This window comes from Stenella coeruleoalba (genome assembly GCF_951394435.1).
Source record: "Stenella coeruleoalba genome assembly, chromosome: 11".
Classification (NCBI taxonomy): Eukaryota; Metazoa; Chordata; class Mammalia; order Artiodactyla; family Delphinidae; genus Stenella; species Stenella coeruleoalba.
Window position 1 is genome coordinate 25,809,890 of NC_137157.1, and position 12,931 is coordinate 25,822,820.

The window sequence follows — 12,931 nt, forward strand, 5'->3', positions numbered from 1 at the left end:
AGCAGGATTATTAGAGATAAGAATTTTTTTTTTTTTTTTGCGGTACCCCGGCCTCTCACTGTTGTGGCCCCTCCTGCTGCGGAGCACAGACTCCGGACATACAGCCTCAGCGGCCATGGCTCATGGGCCCAGCTGCTCCACAGCACGTGGGATCCTCTCGGACCGGGCCACGAACCCGCATCCCCTGCCTCGGCAGGCGGACCCTCAACCACCGCGCCACCAGGGAAGCCCGAGATAAGAATTTTTTAACTTAAGATAGTTGACCCAACTGGATGATATTTATTGTTCCTTGTTTTTTGAGGTTTCTGGGGTGTAAATATTCTCTAATCCCCTTTCATCATTGTACTGAGAAGAGTAATGTAACCTCAGGATTTGGAATGCTCCGTGTACTTTTGTTCATGAGATTTGCCTCTCGCGCCTTACCATTAAATACCATGTAGCATGTTACCTATAGTCCTTTTCGTTTCAGTCAAAGAGGAATCAAACTATTTCTACAGTGGCAGGAATTCATTTCATTCTTCAGAATGTACCCAGCACCAGCTATGGAATAATACTTCCCTTCCCTCACAATGATTATTTTCCAAGGCAATACCACTTGGATCTCAGCATTTCATTTTCTTTTCCATCCCCAGCTTGGCCTCTAAGGATTTTGATTATTCTCTACCTCACATCTGAAGAAGAGACTCGGTGACTTGCTTCAAGTGGGAAGGCCAGAACCTTCCTTCACGCTCGGAACCTCAAGTTCCAAAGGTACTGTTGACCCTTCCTAGACCCATGCAGCACCTCAATCTGTTTGTACGCGTGTGAACTCAGCTGCTTCTGTTCGTGGCATTGATCTGTTAAGCAGTGACCCTTCCCTCAGTCTCTCTACATTCTGTCTCACTCCATTGGTTTATTAAGAATGAACACTATATGTGCTTTGAAAATGAACTCAACACTCCTGGGGCTTGCTTTGAGTTCCTCTCTCTGTTCAGATAGGACAGCTAGAAGATGGTGCAATGTTGATTTGCTTTTTTGATTTAGACTGTTTCTTTTTTCCTACCCTTGAGATCTCAAAAACCTTCTTAAGCAGCAGCCTGGAGGAACACAAGCGGTATGGGGAAGGGAGGAGAGAGCTAAGGAAGGAAAGGGTTAGTTGAGGAAGAGGAGGGGGTGGGGGAGCAAGGCTAGTGATTCTCTGGGGTTGGCTAGGGATCTGACCCTTATTTTCTGAGCGCTGGGCATTTCTACCATTCTGGATCACTCTTCCCTGGTGCTCATCCTGCTATCTACGGGGCTGTACAAAGAGAAGGGTATGAAAAAAGCATCAGCGTGGGCTTTGGAGTTAGTTACACCTGGCTCTGAATACACCGCTTTTAATCTATTGACCTTCTGAAAGTTACTTAAATGCTCTTATATCTTGTGACGTGCACAGTATATCATCTGGTCTTTACGTGGATTCATGTTAGATGGACTTTTTCAAAAACCATTTAGATGAGGAAGTTATCCTAAGTGTGTGGATTCCCCTGACCTTAATTAGTTGGCCACTCTGGTTAATGCTGCTGAGGCCCAGAATTTTGGAGGCAAAAAAAGGGACCTCTGGTCATCTTACCCAATCACAGTCATTAACCCTGTCAAGGGCACCTGCCTCAACACTGGCCTCCTGGGTTGTCGTTAGGGTCAAATGAAGTACAAGGTGATTTAGGTACTATTATTACTAGCATCTCCATGTTATGGATGTGTGATCTGAGGCACAGAAAAATTAACTTGCCTATCACACAGCTAGTGATTGACATAGCTAGGATTTGAACCCAGGCCACAAGAGATCCAAATAAAAATAAAATTATGGGACTATGCGATTTTCTCTTATATTTAAGGTTAGGTTACTTTATTTTGCATCTAGGCAACTTTCTTAGAATGAAAAAAAAATATTTTGCTGACATTTTTTCATAATATTTTTCCAAATATGGTATGACAACCGGATACATAATATTTCATACTCAAATTTCCCAACGTGATCCAAATAAGACTATTTTTACAAAATTATTTGAGGGCTTCGTCAGTTTTCCCAAGGGCCTCTCCTAAGCCTCTGATAATTCAAATAATTTTCTTTTGAAGTGCCCGTGCAATTGGTTTTGATTGTATTTGCATTGCAGACTCACATAATTAGCAGGAGGCGCTCTGGCAAAAAGAGGTGTAAGAGGACATGTACTAGCATTAAGAGGAGAAGTGATTTTCGAGGGGGAACAAGTTTGATATTAGTGAATATTTTTATCTTAAGATGACCTTTGCTTCCCTATGTAACTTGACAATAGCAGGGACTTGGGTAATAAGGGCTGAGCTAATGAGAACCCTCTGGCATTTCATAGACATTAACTGTCTGGCCTTCTTTAGAGAATGGCTACAGCTTAACTGATTTGATAAGGGTATTTGGTGAGTCACTGAGGCAGACAGATTGTAAGGTGACCCCAATGATCTTTGCCTCCTAGAATCCATGCTCTTGTGTAATTCTCTCCCTCTGAGTGTGGGTAGGTCCTGTGACTTGTCTCTAATCAATAGGTAATGGAATGCATGTGATTACATGCACACATTAATTATCTCACAGTTTCTGTGAGTCAGGAGTCCAGGCAAGACTTTGTTGGGTCTCTACTCCAGGGTCCCATCTGAAAGCTGCAATCAGTCTTGGCCAGGGCTGCAATCTTAGCTCAAGGTTTGACTGGGGAAGGATCCACTTATAAGCTCACATGATTGTTGGCAGAATTCAGCACCTTGAGGGTTGTTGGACTGAGGGCCCTGGTTCCTTGCTGTCTGTCAGTTGAAGTTACCTTCAGTTTCTGCCACGTGGGCCTCTTCATGGGGGAGGTTCACAACATGGCCACTTGCTTCATCAATTAAGTTTCTAAATCTGAAGCAATTTGTTATCTAGCAATAGATAATTAACAATACAATTATCATATTCAAAATCAAGTCATTTATGCCAATGTTTATTGAGAGAATCCCATGTACAGAGAAGCCTGCACTAGCTCTGGGGATACTGTGGTGAACAAGAGAGAAAATGGATCTTCATGGAGCTTACAGTCTAACGAAATGGATGACTGTGATATTGTGATTTTTTGTTTTACTGAGGTATAGTTGATGTACGTTATTATATAAGTTACGGGTATATAACATAGTGATTTATAATTTTTAAAGGTAATACTCCATTTATATTATAAAATATTGGTTACCTCCCCTGTGTTGTACAATATATCCTAGTAGCTTATTTTTTAATACATAATAGTTTGTACCTCTTGATCCCCTATCCCTATCTTGCCCCACCACCACCACTTCTCCCCACTGGTAACCACTAGTTTGTTCTCTATATCTGTGAGTCTGTTTCCTTTTTGTTATATTCACTAGTTTGTTTTAATTTTTAGATTCCACACATAAGTGATATCATACAGTATGTGTCTTTCTCTGTCTGACTTACTTCACTTAGCATAATACCCTCCAAGTCCATGCATGTTGTTGCAAGTGGCAAAATTTCATTCTTTTTTACGGCTGAGTAGTATTCCATTGTGTATATATATATATATATATATATATATATATATATATATATATATATACACCACATCTCCTTTATACATTCATCTGTTGATGAACACTTAGCCTGCTTCCATATCTTGGCAATTGTAAATAATGCTGCTATAAACATTGGGGTGTATGTGATACGGTGATCTATGTTAAGAAATATATATTTGGTCTTCATCCCTGGTTACGGGCACAGAGCTCCTAAAACCCTTGGAATTTCCTGAGTGATAGGAGAGTTTTTTGTTATTCATAAGGAACCCCTTCTGAGCAGACCTGTGTTTTTACTAATAAGGTAGCTTAGGGGTCCCTAGATAGCCTCAGGATGGGGCTGGTCACCAGGAAAACTTGTGATTAGAAGGTCGGAGCTTTCAGCTCTACCCACTGATCTCTAGACAGGGAAATGTGGTGGTGTGCCTTCCCCTTATAAAAATTCCGCCTTATAGAAGCTGTTGAACAACAAGATTTAATGAGCTTCTGGTTTGATGTATACATTCACATACCAGGAGGGTGGTGCACCCCGGTTCCTGAGCTCGGACCTCTTCATCTGGCTGTTTATCTGTATCCTTTATAATATCCTTTATAATGAATGATAAACATAAGCAGATATTTCTCTGAGTTCTGTGAGCTGCTATAGTAAATTAATCAAACCTGAGGAGGGGGTAGTGGGGACCTTTGGTTTATAGCTAGTCAGCCAGAAGCACAGGTGACAGCTTAGACTCATGATTGGCATCTGAAGTGGAAGCAGTGTATAGGATGGAGCCCTTAACCTGTAGGATCTGACACTATCTGCAGGTAGGTAGTGTCAGAATTGAGTTAAATTTGTAGGACACCCAGTTAGTCTCTGCTGAGAACTGGAGAATTGCTTAGTGGGGTTGGAAAAAACACATTGGAATGACATTAAACAAGTAACTATTACATGAACTCTGTATTTTAATACTACCATCAGAATTCAATAGAACTAACTGGATACCTATACATGAATATTATTGAACATTCACTATAGTCATAATATTTTTTCAGCAAAGCATCCATAGAAAATCTACCTTTAAGCCATGAAGTTTCTCATAGCCTGAGATAATGCCACCATTCCCTATAAAAGTGAGGACAGGGACTTCCCTGGGGGTCCAGTGGTTAAGACTCCATGCTTCCATTGCAGGAAGCATGGGTTTGATCCCTGGTCAGGGAACTGAGATCCCGCATGCCACGTGATAAGCCCCCCCACCCCTCCAAAAAAAGCGAGGACATGCTCACCCTCTCTCCAAAAGGAGAGCCCTAAAGTCTTAGCAGTCCCTGAATCTGACTCCAAGTCCAGGATTTCTGAGAAATGAACATGCCTCCTCAAGTTTAGTAACAAGCCCATCTTGTTATTCTATAATCTCTGGACTAAGTTTTAAGGTTAACCATCATTAATACAGTCTATATAAAATAGTAGGAGAAAAGCAGAAGGAAATAAAATAGACAATCAGTTAACTGCATAAATATATACTTGATAAAACAGGGAAGGTAATAATAGCAAACACTATTTTCCAGGCACTGTACATACATGTTAACTCATTTCATCTTTATAATAATGCTATAAGTAAGGACTATCATTTTACAAATGGGGGAAATTGAGCCAAAGAGAATATAAGAAGCTTGCATAAGGTCTTCAGCAGTAACTGAGATTTGAACCCGTGTTGTCTGACTTCAACTTCTGTGTATTTAACCCCCTGACTTGACCCTTCCTACCATTGTAACACATCACTGGTCAGGGACCCAGTATGTCTATTCTGTCCGTACTTTGGCTACAACTAAGCACTCAAGAACTGAGGAAATAACTATAGAGGGGATTCAAGGATCCACTAGGATCCACTATAAATGGTCCTGCTGTGGGTGAGCCCCACTAGCACCTGTATTCCATAAACTCCCTTACACCAACCAGAGAACCGCAAATGGCATTTAGAGCCTCCAGATCTTAGCATCAGCTGGGAATAATAATAAAAATCCTGAAAGACCAATGCAAGCCCTTTTCCCAGGGCCCAGTTACCCTAGTAGGTGGCTCCAAGTGCATTTGTTAAAGGGAAGGAGGAAGACATTGGTGTACACCCACTGTGCCCCAGCTGGAGGAGGGGGACCTTGGTGTACACCCGCCGTGCCCCTGCTGGAGGAGGGGGACCTTGGTGTACACCCGCGGTGCCCCTGCTGGAGGAGGGGGACCTTGGTGTACACCCGCCGTGCCCCTGCTGGAGGAGGGGGACCTTGGTGTACACCTGTGTTGCCCCTGCTGGGTTACTCCTAAAGAGTATCTTGTGTTCCTTTTTTCCAAGGGTCTTTTAAGTGACTTGGGTCTGGGAATTGGGTAAAGGACTGTGACTCTCTATCTTTGTGACAAAAATCAGACCCTGTTCCCCAGACTTAGATTTTGTTATTGTTGTTGTTATAGAAATTTAGTCACACTTTGGTATCCATGTATTTCAGCCCCAAAGACCCTACAATCTATTATGCACTCTCCAACATCCCTAAGAATCAAATCCTTCTGATAATCACACCCAAGCCTTCTGCCTATTTCAGGAATGTGGACCCACTGTGAAGGTTAAAGCTGACATCTACTCCTTCAGGAAACCTTTTCCCATGGAGGCATCTCCTGCTATCATCCCTGGCCTATGGAAGGCAAGTACTTTTCAGGCTTGCTCATGCTCTTCTCATCAGTGGATTTTTCTTCTGAAACTGGGTGAGTAGTTTTCAAAGCTATTATAAATCCACTGTCATTCCTGTCTCTGTAAGTCTTTGGATTCCCTTCTGTATGTTCCATCAAGGAATGTATGGCATCTGAACTTCACATGCACAGGCCGCCGCTGAGACTCAGTCTCAGACAACCAGTCCAGAAGTTGACGCCTCTTCCCGTTGTTCAATCTAGCACGTTGTATCCAGCATTTTCGGTGAGGGCACCTATAAGATGAGCTTGATCCAATCTAAAATTCTGACCTTCTCTTCCTAACACTCTCAGAATACTTTCCCATAATCCTGCAAGGCTTTTGGTGTGTCTGCCTTCTCCTCCTAGGTCTGATTTTGATTTCAGGGCGTGCTAGAATCAGCCTCTAGCTTTGGGTCTGGAGTCAATGAACAGAGGAAGGGGTGGGCCATGAGGACATCCCCTTGCAAGGTGACCAGCGAGTGAAGCTGGTGTCTTTGAACAGCACAGGACCAGCCTCATCAGAATGGGAGGAGGGGCTGCTTTTGTTGGTCCAGGAAGCTCTGTGAGTTCTAGGGCTTTAGATTCTTGGGGCTGTCTGACACCTCCAAAATATGTCCGTTCCAGTACTCGGGGGAAGAGCCACTTTTTCTCGATAAATGCCCTGAAAGACCTGGTGAGACTTGAACTCAGTCTGTTCTGTAATTCGTCGATCTTCAGACTCCGTCTCTGCCTCCGACTTTGCAGCTTCATTAGCTCAGTGCCTGCAAGAAATACAAAAGTATTTTAGGGAAGCCACAGAACCTTTCTCATTCACTGACCGTGCTCTGAAGTGAGAATGTAAACGCCTAAGCTTGTGATTTTTTTTCTTTAAATTTTATCGTGCAGTTAAATGGAATGGCTCACCTCAGAGCCTTTTTATTCCTTCCTTCTCCACCTGCCAGAGCCTTGCTTTCACTGGCATTTCATTCTGTGCGACTATAGTTGATCATTTTGGTGTTTTGCCACTGGGAGCCATGGACTAATATAAACACAACTCATGATATAATCAAAATGCAATTTTATATTTACCACCAACTCTTTCAACTTCATTCAGGGTTGAAGGAGAAGAAGGTCTTCCTCTACCCCCGGATGGAACTTCTGACAGCTTCTCTGGCCTTTCTTGCTCTCCCTGACTACCTTCACCTCTACGTGCTAGCTGTCATTTTCTTTTTCTCTCAGGTTGAAGGTAGGGTAGAGATGAGAGGGAAAGAGGCGAGTGAGTTATGACTTGATCTGGTGGCTTCGTGTTCTCTGGGCCTTGCAGATGATTAAAGCTGGTGACCCCTGGGGGGCCTGTAGGATGCTCAAGCTGATTCGTCTCTCAGGGCAGTTGCGTAGGAATTTCGGACGCCCCCTACAGGCCGCCTCTCCGGCAGTTCCCTCGATTCCAGTGGATGTATCTCTATTCTGGATGGTTCCTTTCAACTCTTTCCTCAGCCCCTGGATATCCAGCAGTGCACGCTCAGCTTTTATTGCCAACGTCCTTCTAAAAAGACCTATCATTAGGATCCAAGGCTTTCTCCTTTTTAACCCACATGTAGTTACGGGAAATCTCATCCCCTGCGCCAGCAAACTCCGGGAGTGCCTGATGATTGCAATGTAGCAGCCCTCCTGGGTCCTGTATCTCCAGAGCATTTAACCCTTCTAAACATTCTGTATTTTGATGGAGGAGTTAGACTTCAGTCCATGACTTGATTGTGCTTTCTTGGTCAGTAGTCAGACCCTGGTCCTCTATGCCTTCCAGCTGCAGGGGGCTTCATTTCATAACTTACCCTGTGGTCTACTGGAAATTCTCTCACTAGGCTTGAGGTGGGGAGATAGCACCTAGCACCCCGCCCCGCACCCCCGCTTTGTCCAAAGGAGAGAGGACTTAAAGCAGAGCAGAAGCCTCTTCAAAAAAGATCTCCTCAATCATTTTCTCCAAATCATCTCTCTGACCCCCTTTTACATCCTTGATTTCTTTGAGAAGCCCAGGAGATGTAGGGCAGGTTCTTCTTCCTGCCCTGTAAATTCTGCCTAACGGGGGAGGTTGAGGTCTGGGGCTGGGCTCACTCTTATTTTGGCATCCTGAGATATAATCTATTGATGCATCTCCCTAAACTAAGGAAGAAACAGTATCATCCTAACTTGTATTACAATAGTTTTCATGACTCTTTCACTACCGGGTGCCAGTGTTTTACCTGTATCGCATCCCTACTCTTTTCTTATCCAACCAGGTCACCTAGTCCATCCCAGATTCCCAATACCTTGGGACCTGTTTCAAAGAAAGAATCCATTCCAGCTAGTTTCAGTAAAAAATTATCGCACAGTATTAACTAGAATTTCTGGGAGGGCCGACAAACAAAGCCTGCATGTCATACAGTCAGAAGCAAAGCAGCCAGGAAACGTGTCCAACTACATCACAAATGTCCAAACACACCACAGGGGTGTTCTAGCAGAAATCCTGCTGTGGCTGCCAAGGGATGCTCAACATCTATAAAACCTGCACTGAGCACCAGTATCCCCATTGCAGTTCCTGCAGAAAAGCAAATGCCCCAGGGCCATACTTACTAGGAGAATAGTGTGTGTGTAAGTTTTCGCCTGTATCCCAAGTCTTGCTTAAGTTTGGGGTTTGTTGGAATAGAGTCACATGTCTATATCCTAGCAGCAAAGGGTTTTAGGATATGCGTTGTCTTTGTTTGTCTCTATCTGTGGAAAGGAGAATTCATAATATAGAAGAACTACAAAGAAAAGATGTGGGGCAGACACAAATGAAAAATGGCCATTACAAAACTCTTATGAAAGAAAAGCTTATGGTCCCAATCGATAAACTATTTTGACTATATAAAACAAACAAACAAAAAACCCTCTTATGTACCTTTTGAATTTTGCATATAATACCCATTCAAAATATAAATTAAGAAAAATTTAAATCCGTTTTTCTGAGGCTTTTCCCATGGACCATCTTTCTGTGCTCAATCCTCTTAGGCTGTTGCGGTCTTCTAATATCTCGTATTGTCATTGTTCTTTAACACTGTTGATTGTTCTGACTGACCCTTTGATAGTCTTTGACCTCATTTAGTTGTGTTGTTACAAAGATAAATGAGGTAATGCATTTAGAACTTATAGTGCCTGGTACATAGTAGGTAATCAATACTGGTAATCCTCCCACTTCTACTTCCCTAATATTATTGCCTGTGGTTGTTTCTCAAGTCTTGATTGTAAAGAACTCATTGAGATGTAGCAGGTGCATTCGAGTGGTTTTCCAGTTAATGTCCTGACAACTTAAACATGAAAACTGTGACGTTTGTGATTTATAATAAGAAATATATATTCAGTCCCTGTGCCCCTTTCCGGCACTGAGCTCCTAAAACCCTTGGACTTTCCTAAGTGATAAAGGTGTCTTAATACTCATAACAAACCCTTCTGAACCACACATGAGTTTATATTAATGAAGTGACTTTTGGAAAGCACCTAAGGATGGAGGGTGTTTGCCAGGGGAAAAGACCAGGTAATTAGTGGGTTGGAACTTTCAGCCCCACGCCCCCTCCACCTCTGGGGAGGGGAGAAGAACTGGGGGTTGAATTATTTGCCAATGGCCACAGATTTCATCAGACATGCCTATGTAACGAAGCCTCCACAAAACCCCCAAAGGACGGGGAAGTTCCCTGGTGGTCTAGCGTTTAGGATTCGGTGCTTTCACTGCCGTGGCCCAATCCCTGGTCAGGAAACTGAGATCCCACAAGCTGTGCGGTGTGCAAAAACAAACAAACAAACCCAAAAGGACAGGATTTGGAGTTTCCCGATTGGTGATCACATGGAAGTGCTGGGAGAGTGGTGCACCAAGAGAGCATGGAAAACCTGAGCCCCTTCCTCATACCTTGTCCTGTGAATCTCTTCCATCTGGCTGTTCCTGAGTTATATCCTTTCATAATAAACCAGTTATCTAGGAGGTAAAATCTTTATGTGAGCTGTTCTAGCAAGTTAATCGAACCCAAGGATTCGGTTGCAGGAGATCAGAGGATCTCTAGCTAGCAGGTCAGATGCACAGGTGACAACCTGGACTTGCGATTGGCATCTGAAGTTTGGGGGTGGGGTCGAGGGAGTGTTTTGGACAGAGCCCTCAACCTGTGGGATCTGATGCTATGTCCAGGTAGATAGTACCAGAAATGAGTTAAATTAGGACACCCAGGACCCAGTCAGTGTCTGCTGAGAATTAAGGAATTGCTTGTTTGTGTTAAAGTAAAAAAACCCACAGTGAAGACACTAATCCAAGCTAAGCCAGTGAGACTTGCTAGAGAAGGGGTTAGATGCTTGAAAGATAAGGTCACATAGAGATGGGATCAGAGTTGGTACCAAACAGCCCAAAGATACACATGCCAACTAAAGAAGGGAAGTAGCAGAAGCTGGGAAGCTGTATATTTATGCTGGTTATCACATGTGTTCTCTCTAGTCAGTTTGCCTTAAATCCCTGCCCTGCTACTTACTAGCTGTGAGCTCTTAGGCAAGTTACTTAAGCTCTCCATGCTTATATTTCTTCATCTATGACATAGGGAAAAAATTATATCTATCTCATATTTTGTTAATTGCTTTGAACAATTCCTATCATATAGGAAGTTTGATTTTTGGATTTCATTTACTTGAAAATTTATGTTTGAGAAGCATTTTAATTCCCCAAGTCTTCATCTTCCAGTGAACTAATGATCCTGCATTTCATGTCTCCTGGGTGTCATAAAAATATCTGTAAACATAGTTAGAATGTTTTAAATGGAGATTTTTATAACTCATCAGCTTCAATTTGAAACTCAGTATCATCACTTATAAGAATGGAAAAGAATTGACGATCATGAAAGTTGTATAAGTATCAAGTTGAATTTAGTACAAAGTTTTCTTTAGAGAGAAAATTTCTCTCTAAGGCTAGGTTGACATCCATTCCTTGGGTGAATTGATTTGCTATATGTTCAGTCAGGTTAATCCCAACCAGGCTATGGAAAGTGTGTCATTTCACAACTGGGTCAAGCTCTCCATGTGAAATGCAGAATTAAAAGTAAGCTTATAAAAATGTCGGTCTCCTTCTTTCCCAAATGAGCTCAAGAATAATTGACAAGATCTCTGTGGCTAACTACCCAGAGACCCTAATTATATAAAGGGGACTTTCTGACTTGTAATCCTGGAATATAAGCTTTCTGTTGTCCCCTTCTACTTTGCTGAATTTATAGGAAATCTCAGCACACTAAATTATGAACTGTTTCTTTTAATGGATGATATTTCATAAACAGCTTGTGAATTCTAGACAAGGCTTTGAAGGAAAGTCCCATAAGTAATTCCATCTTAGTTTTCCTAGGTTATTTTATTCCTTCACTTAAAAAAATTTTTAAGTAGATCTAATACCATGAACTTCAATTTCCTCAGGTTTCCCTGTCCTGTGGGTTGCAGTGGGGGCCTATGGAGGGTGATAACCCACATTTTGCTGAATTTATCTCACATCTTCAAGTCTCAGAGCCTTGAGTGCCCCCATTCAAGTCTCATTCAGTTATTTTTGGGATTCCCCAGTGGGTGTATTGCAAACCAGTCTGTCCACTACAGTTACCAAGGGGCATTCATGACGTCTTCTTCCCATGCTCTGATCACCTCCCCACAATGCTATTTGTTGCCCACTGAGCCATTTGGGGAGGGTCCCTTTCTTCACCCATGCTGCTGGTGTCCATGGTGATAACTCTGAGGATTGTGCCAAGAATGCCGTCTTTCAATGATCCCCAGCCATCCAGCCTGGGGTGTCAGAGCAGTTCTGTGTTCCCTGGAACCCAAAATGTGCCACGGCTGGGCTGCATCCCTCACAGAACAGGGAGAAGGCTCTGCCCTGTGCGGTACTTTGTCACTTGGACACAAAAGCTTTGCTTCTTCAGGAGGGAGCCTTTGTAAAATAGAGGCTTCATCATCTGTTTGCAGCTTCTCTTGCTGCACTCACTGCTCAGACATGAATCCCTGGGGTTGGCCGGGCCAGCCTCCCCAGTCCTCTCCCTCTTCTTGTGACAGGGCTCTTTCCTTCCTCTCATGCAAATCATCTTATGTAAATAGATGCCTTTTCTTTCAGTTCATCAGTGCATTTGTTGGAACTCTTTTGGTTTCAAGTAGCAGACATCAACGTGAGCCAGCAGTAGTGAATAAAGAGACTGAATTATAAAGCTCTTGGAGTGTCTGGAGAAATGAAATGGCAGGGCTGCAGCTGGGCTTCAAGAAGAAACTAGGGGACTGAAAAGCTGCCATAACGTTTCCTCTACTCTCGAGTTGACTGGCTTTCCCCTATCCCTACTCCACAAGGAGAAAAACGGGGCTCTATATGTGGGCTTTGCTGGGGAAATGCGGTGAACTGGCCAACTGGCCATTTCTGAAGCATAGGTGATGGTGAAGGTTGGGAGTAGGGAAGGGGCTTTATGTAGATTTGGGATGTGGTCAAGAGCCAGATCAAGGTTGATTTTTGAAGAATATTTATTTTATTTTTGGCTGCGTTGGGTCTTAGTTGCGGTACACAGGATCTTTGTTGTGGCATGCAGGATCCTCTGCTACAGCATGCAGCTCCTTGTTGCGGCATGTGAGCTTCTCTCTAGTTGTGGCACACGGGCTTAGTTGCCCCACGGCATGTGGGATCTTAGTTTCCCAACCAGAGATCGAACCTGCGTCCCCTGC

General features: G+C 43.2%; 1 protein-coding gene across 1 annotated transcript in view; it reads left to right on the plus strand.

Moving 5' to 3' along the window:
* Positions 1–294: 294 nt before the first annotated feature.
* The window catches only part of TMCC3 (transmembrane and coiled-coil domain family 3), a 396,915-nt gene continuing 384,278 nt past the window's right edge, over positions 295–12,931 (plus strand). The window contains exons 1-2 of the mRNA XM_079937184.1: positions 295–750; positions 6,103–6,262. The gene's annotated coding sequence lies outside the window, so the exon portion shown is untranslated. The remainder of the gene's footprint in view (positions 751–6,102; positions 6,263–12,931) is intronic.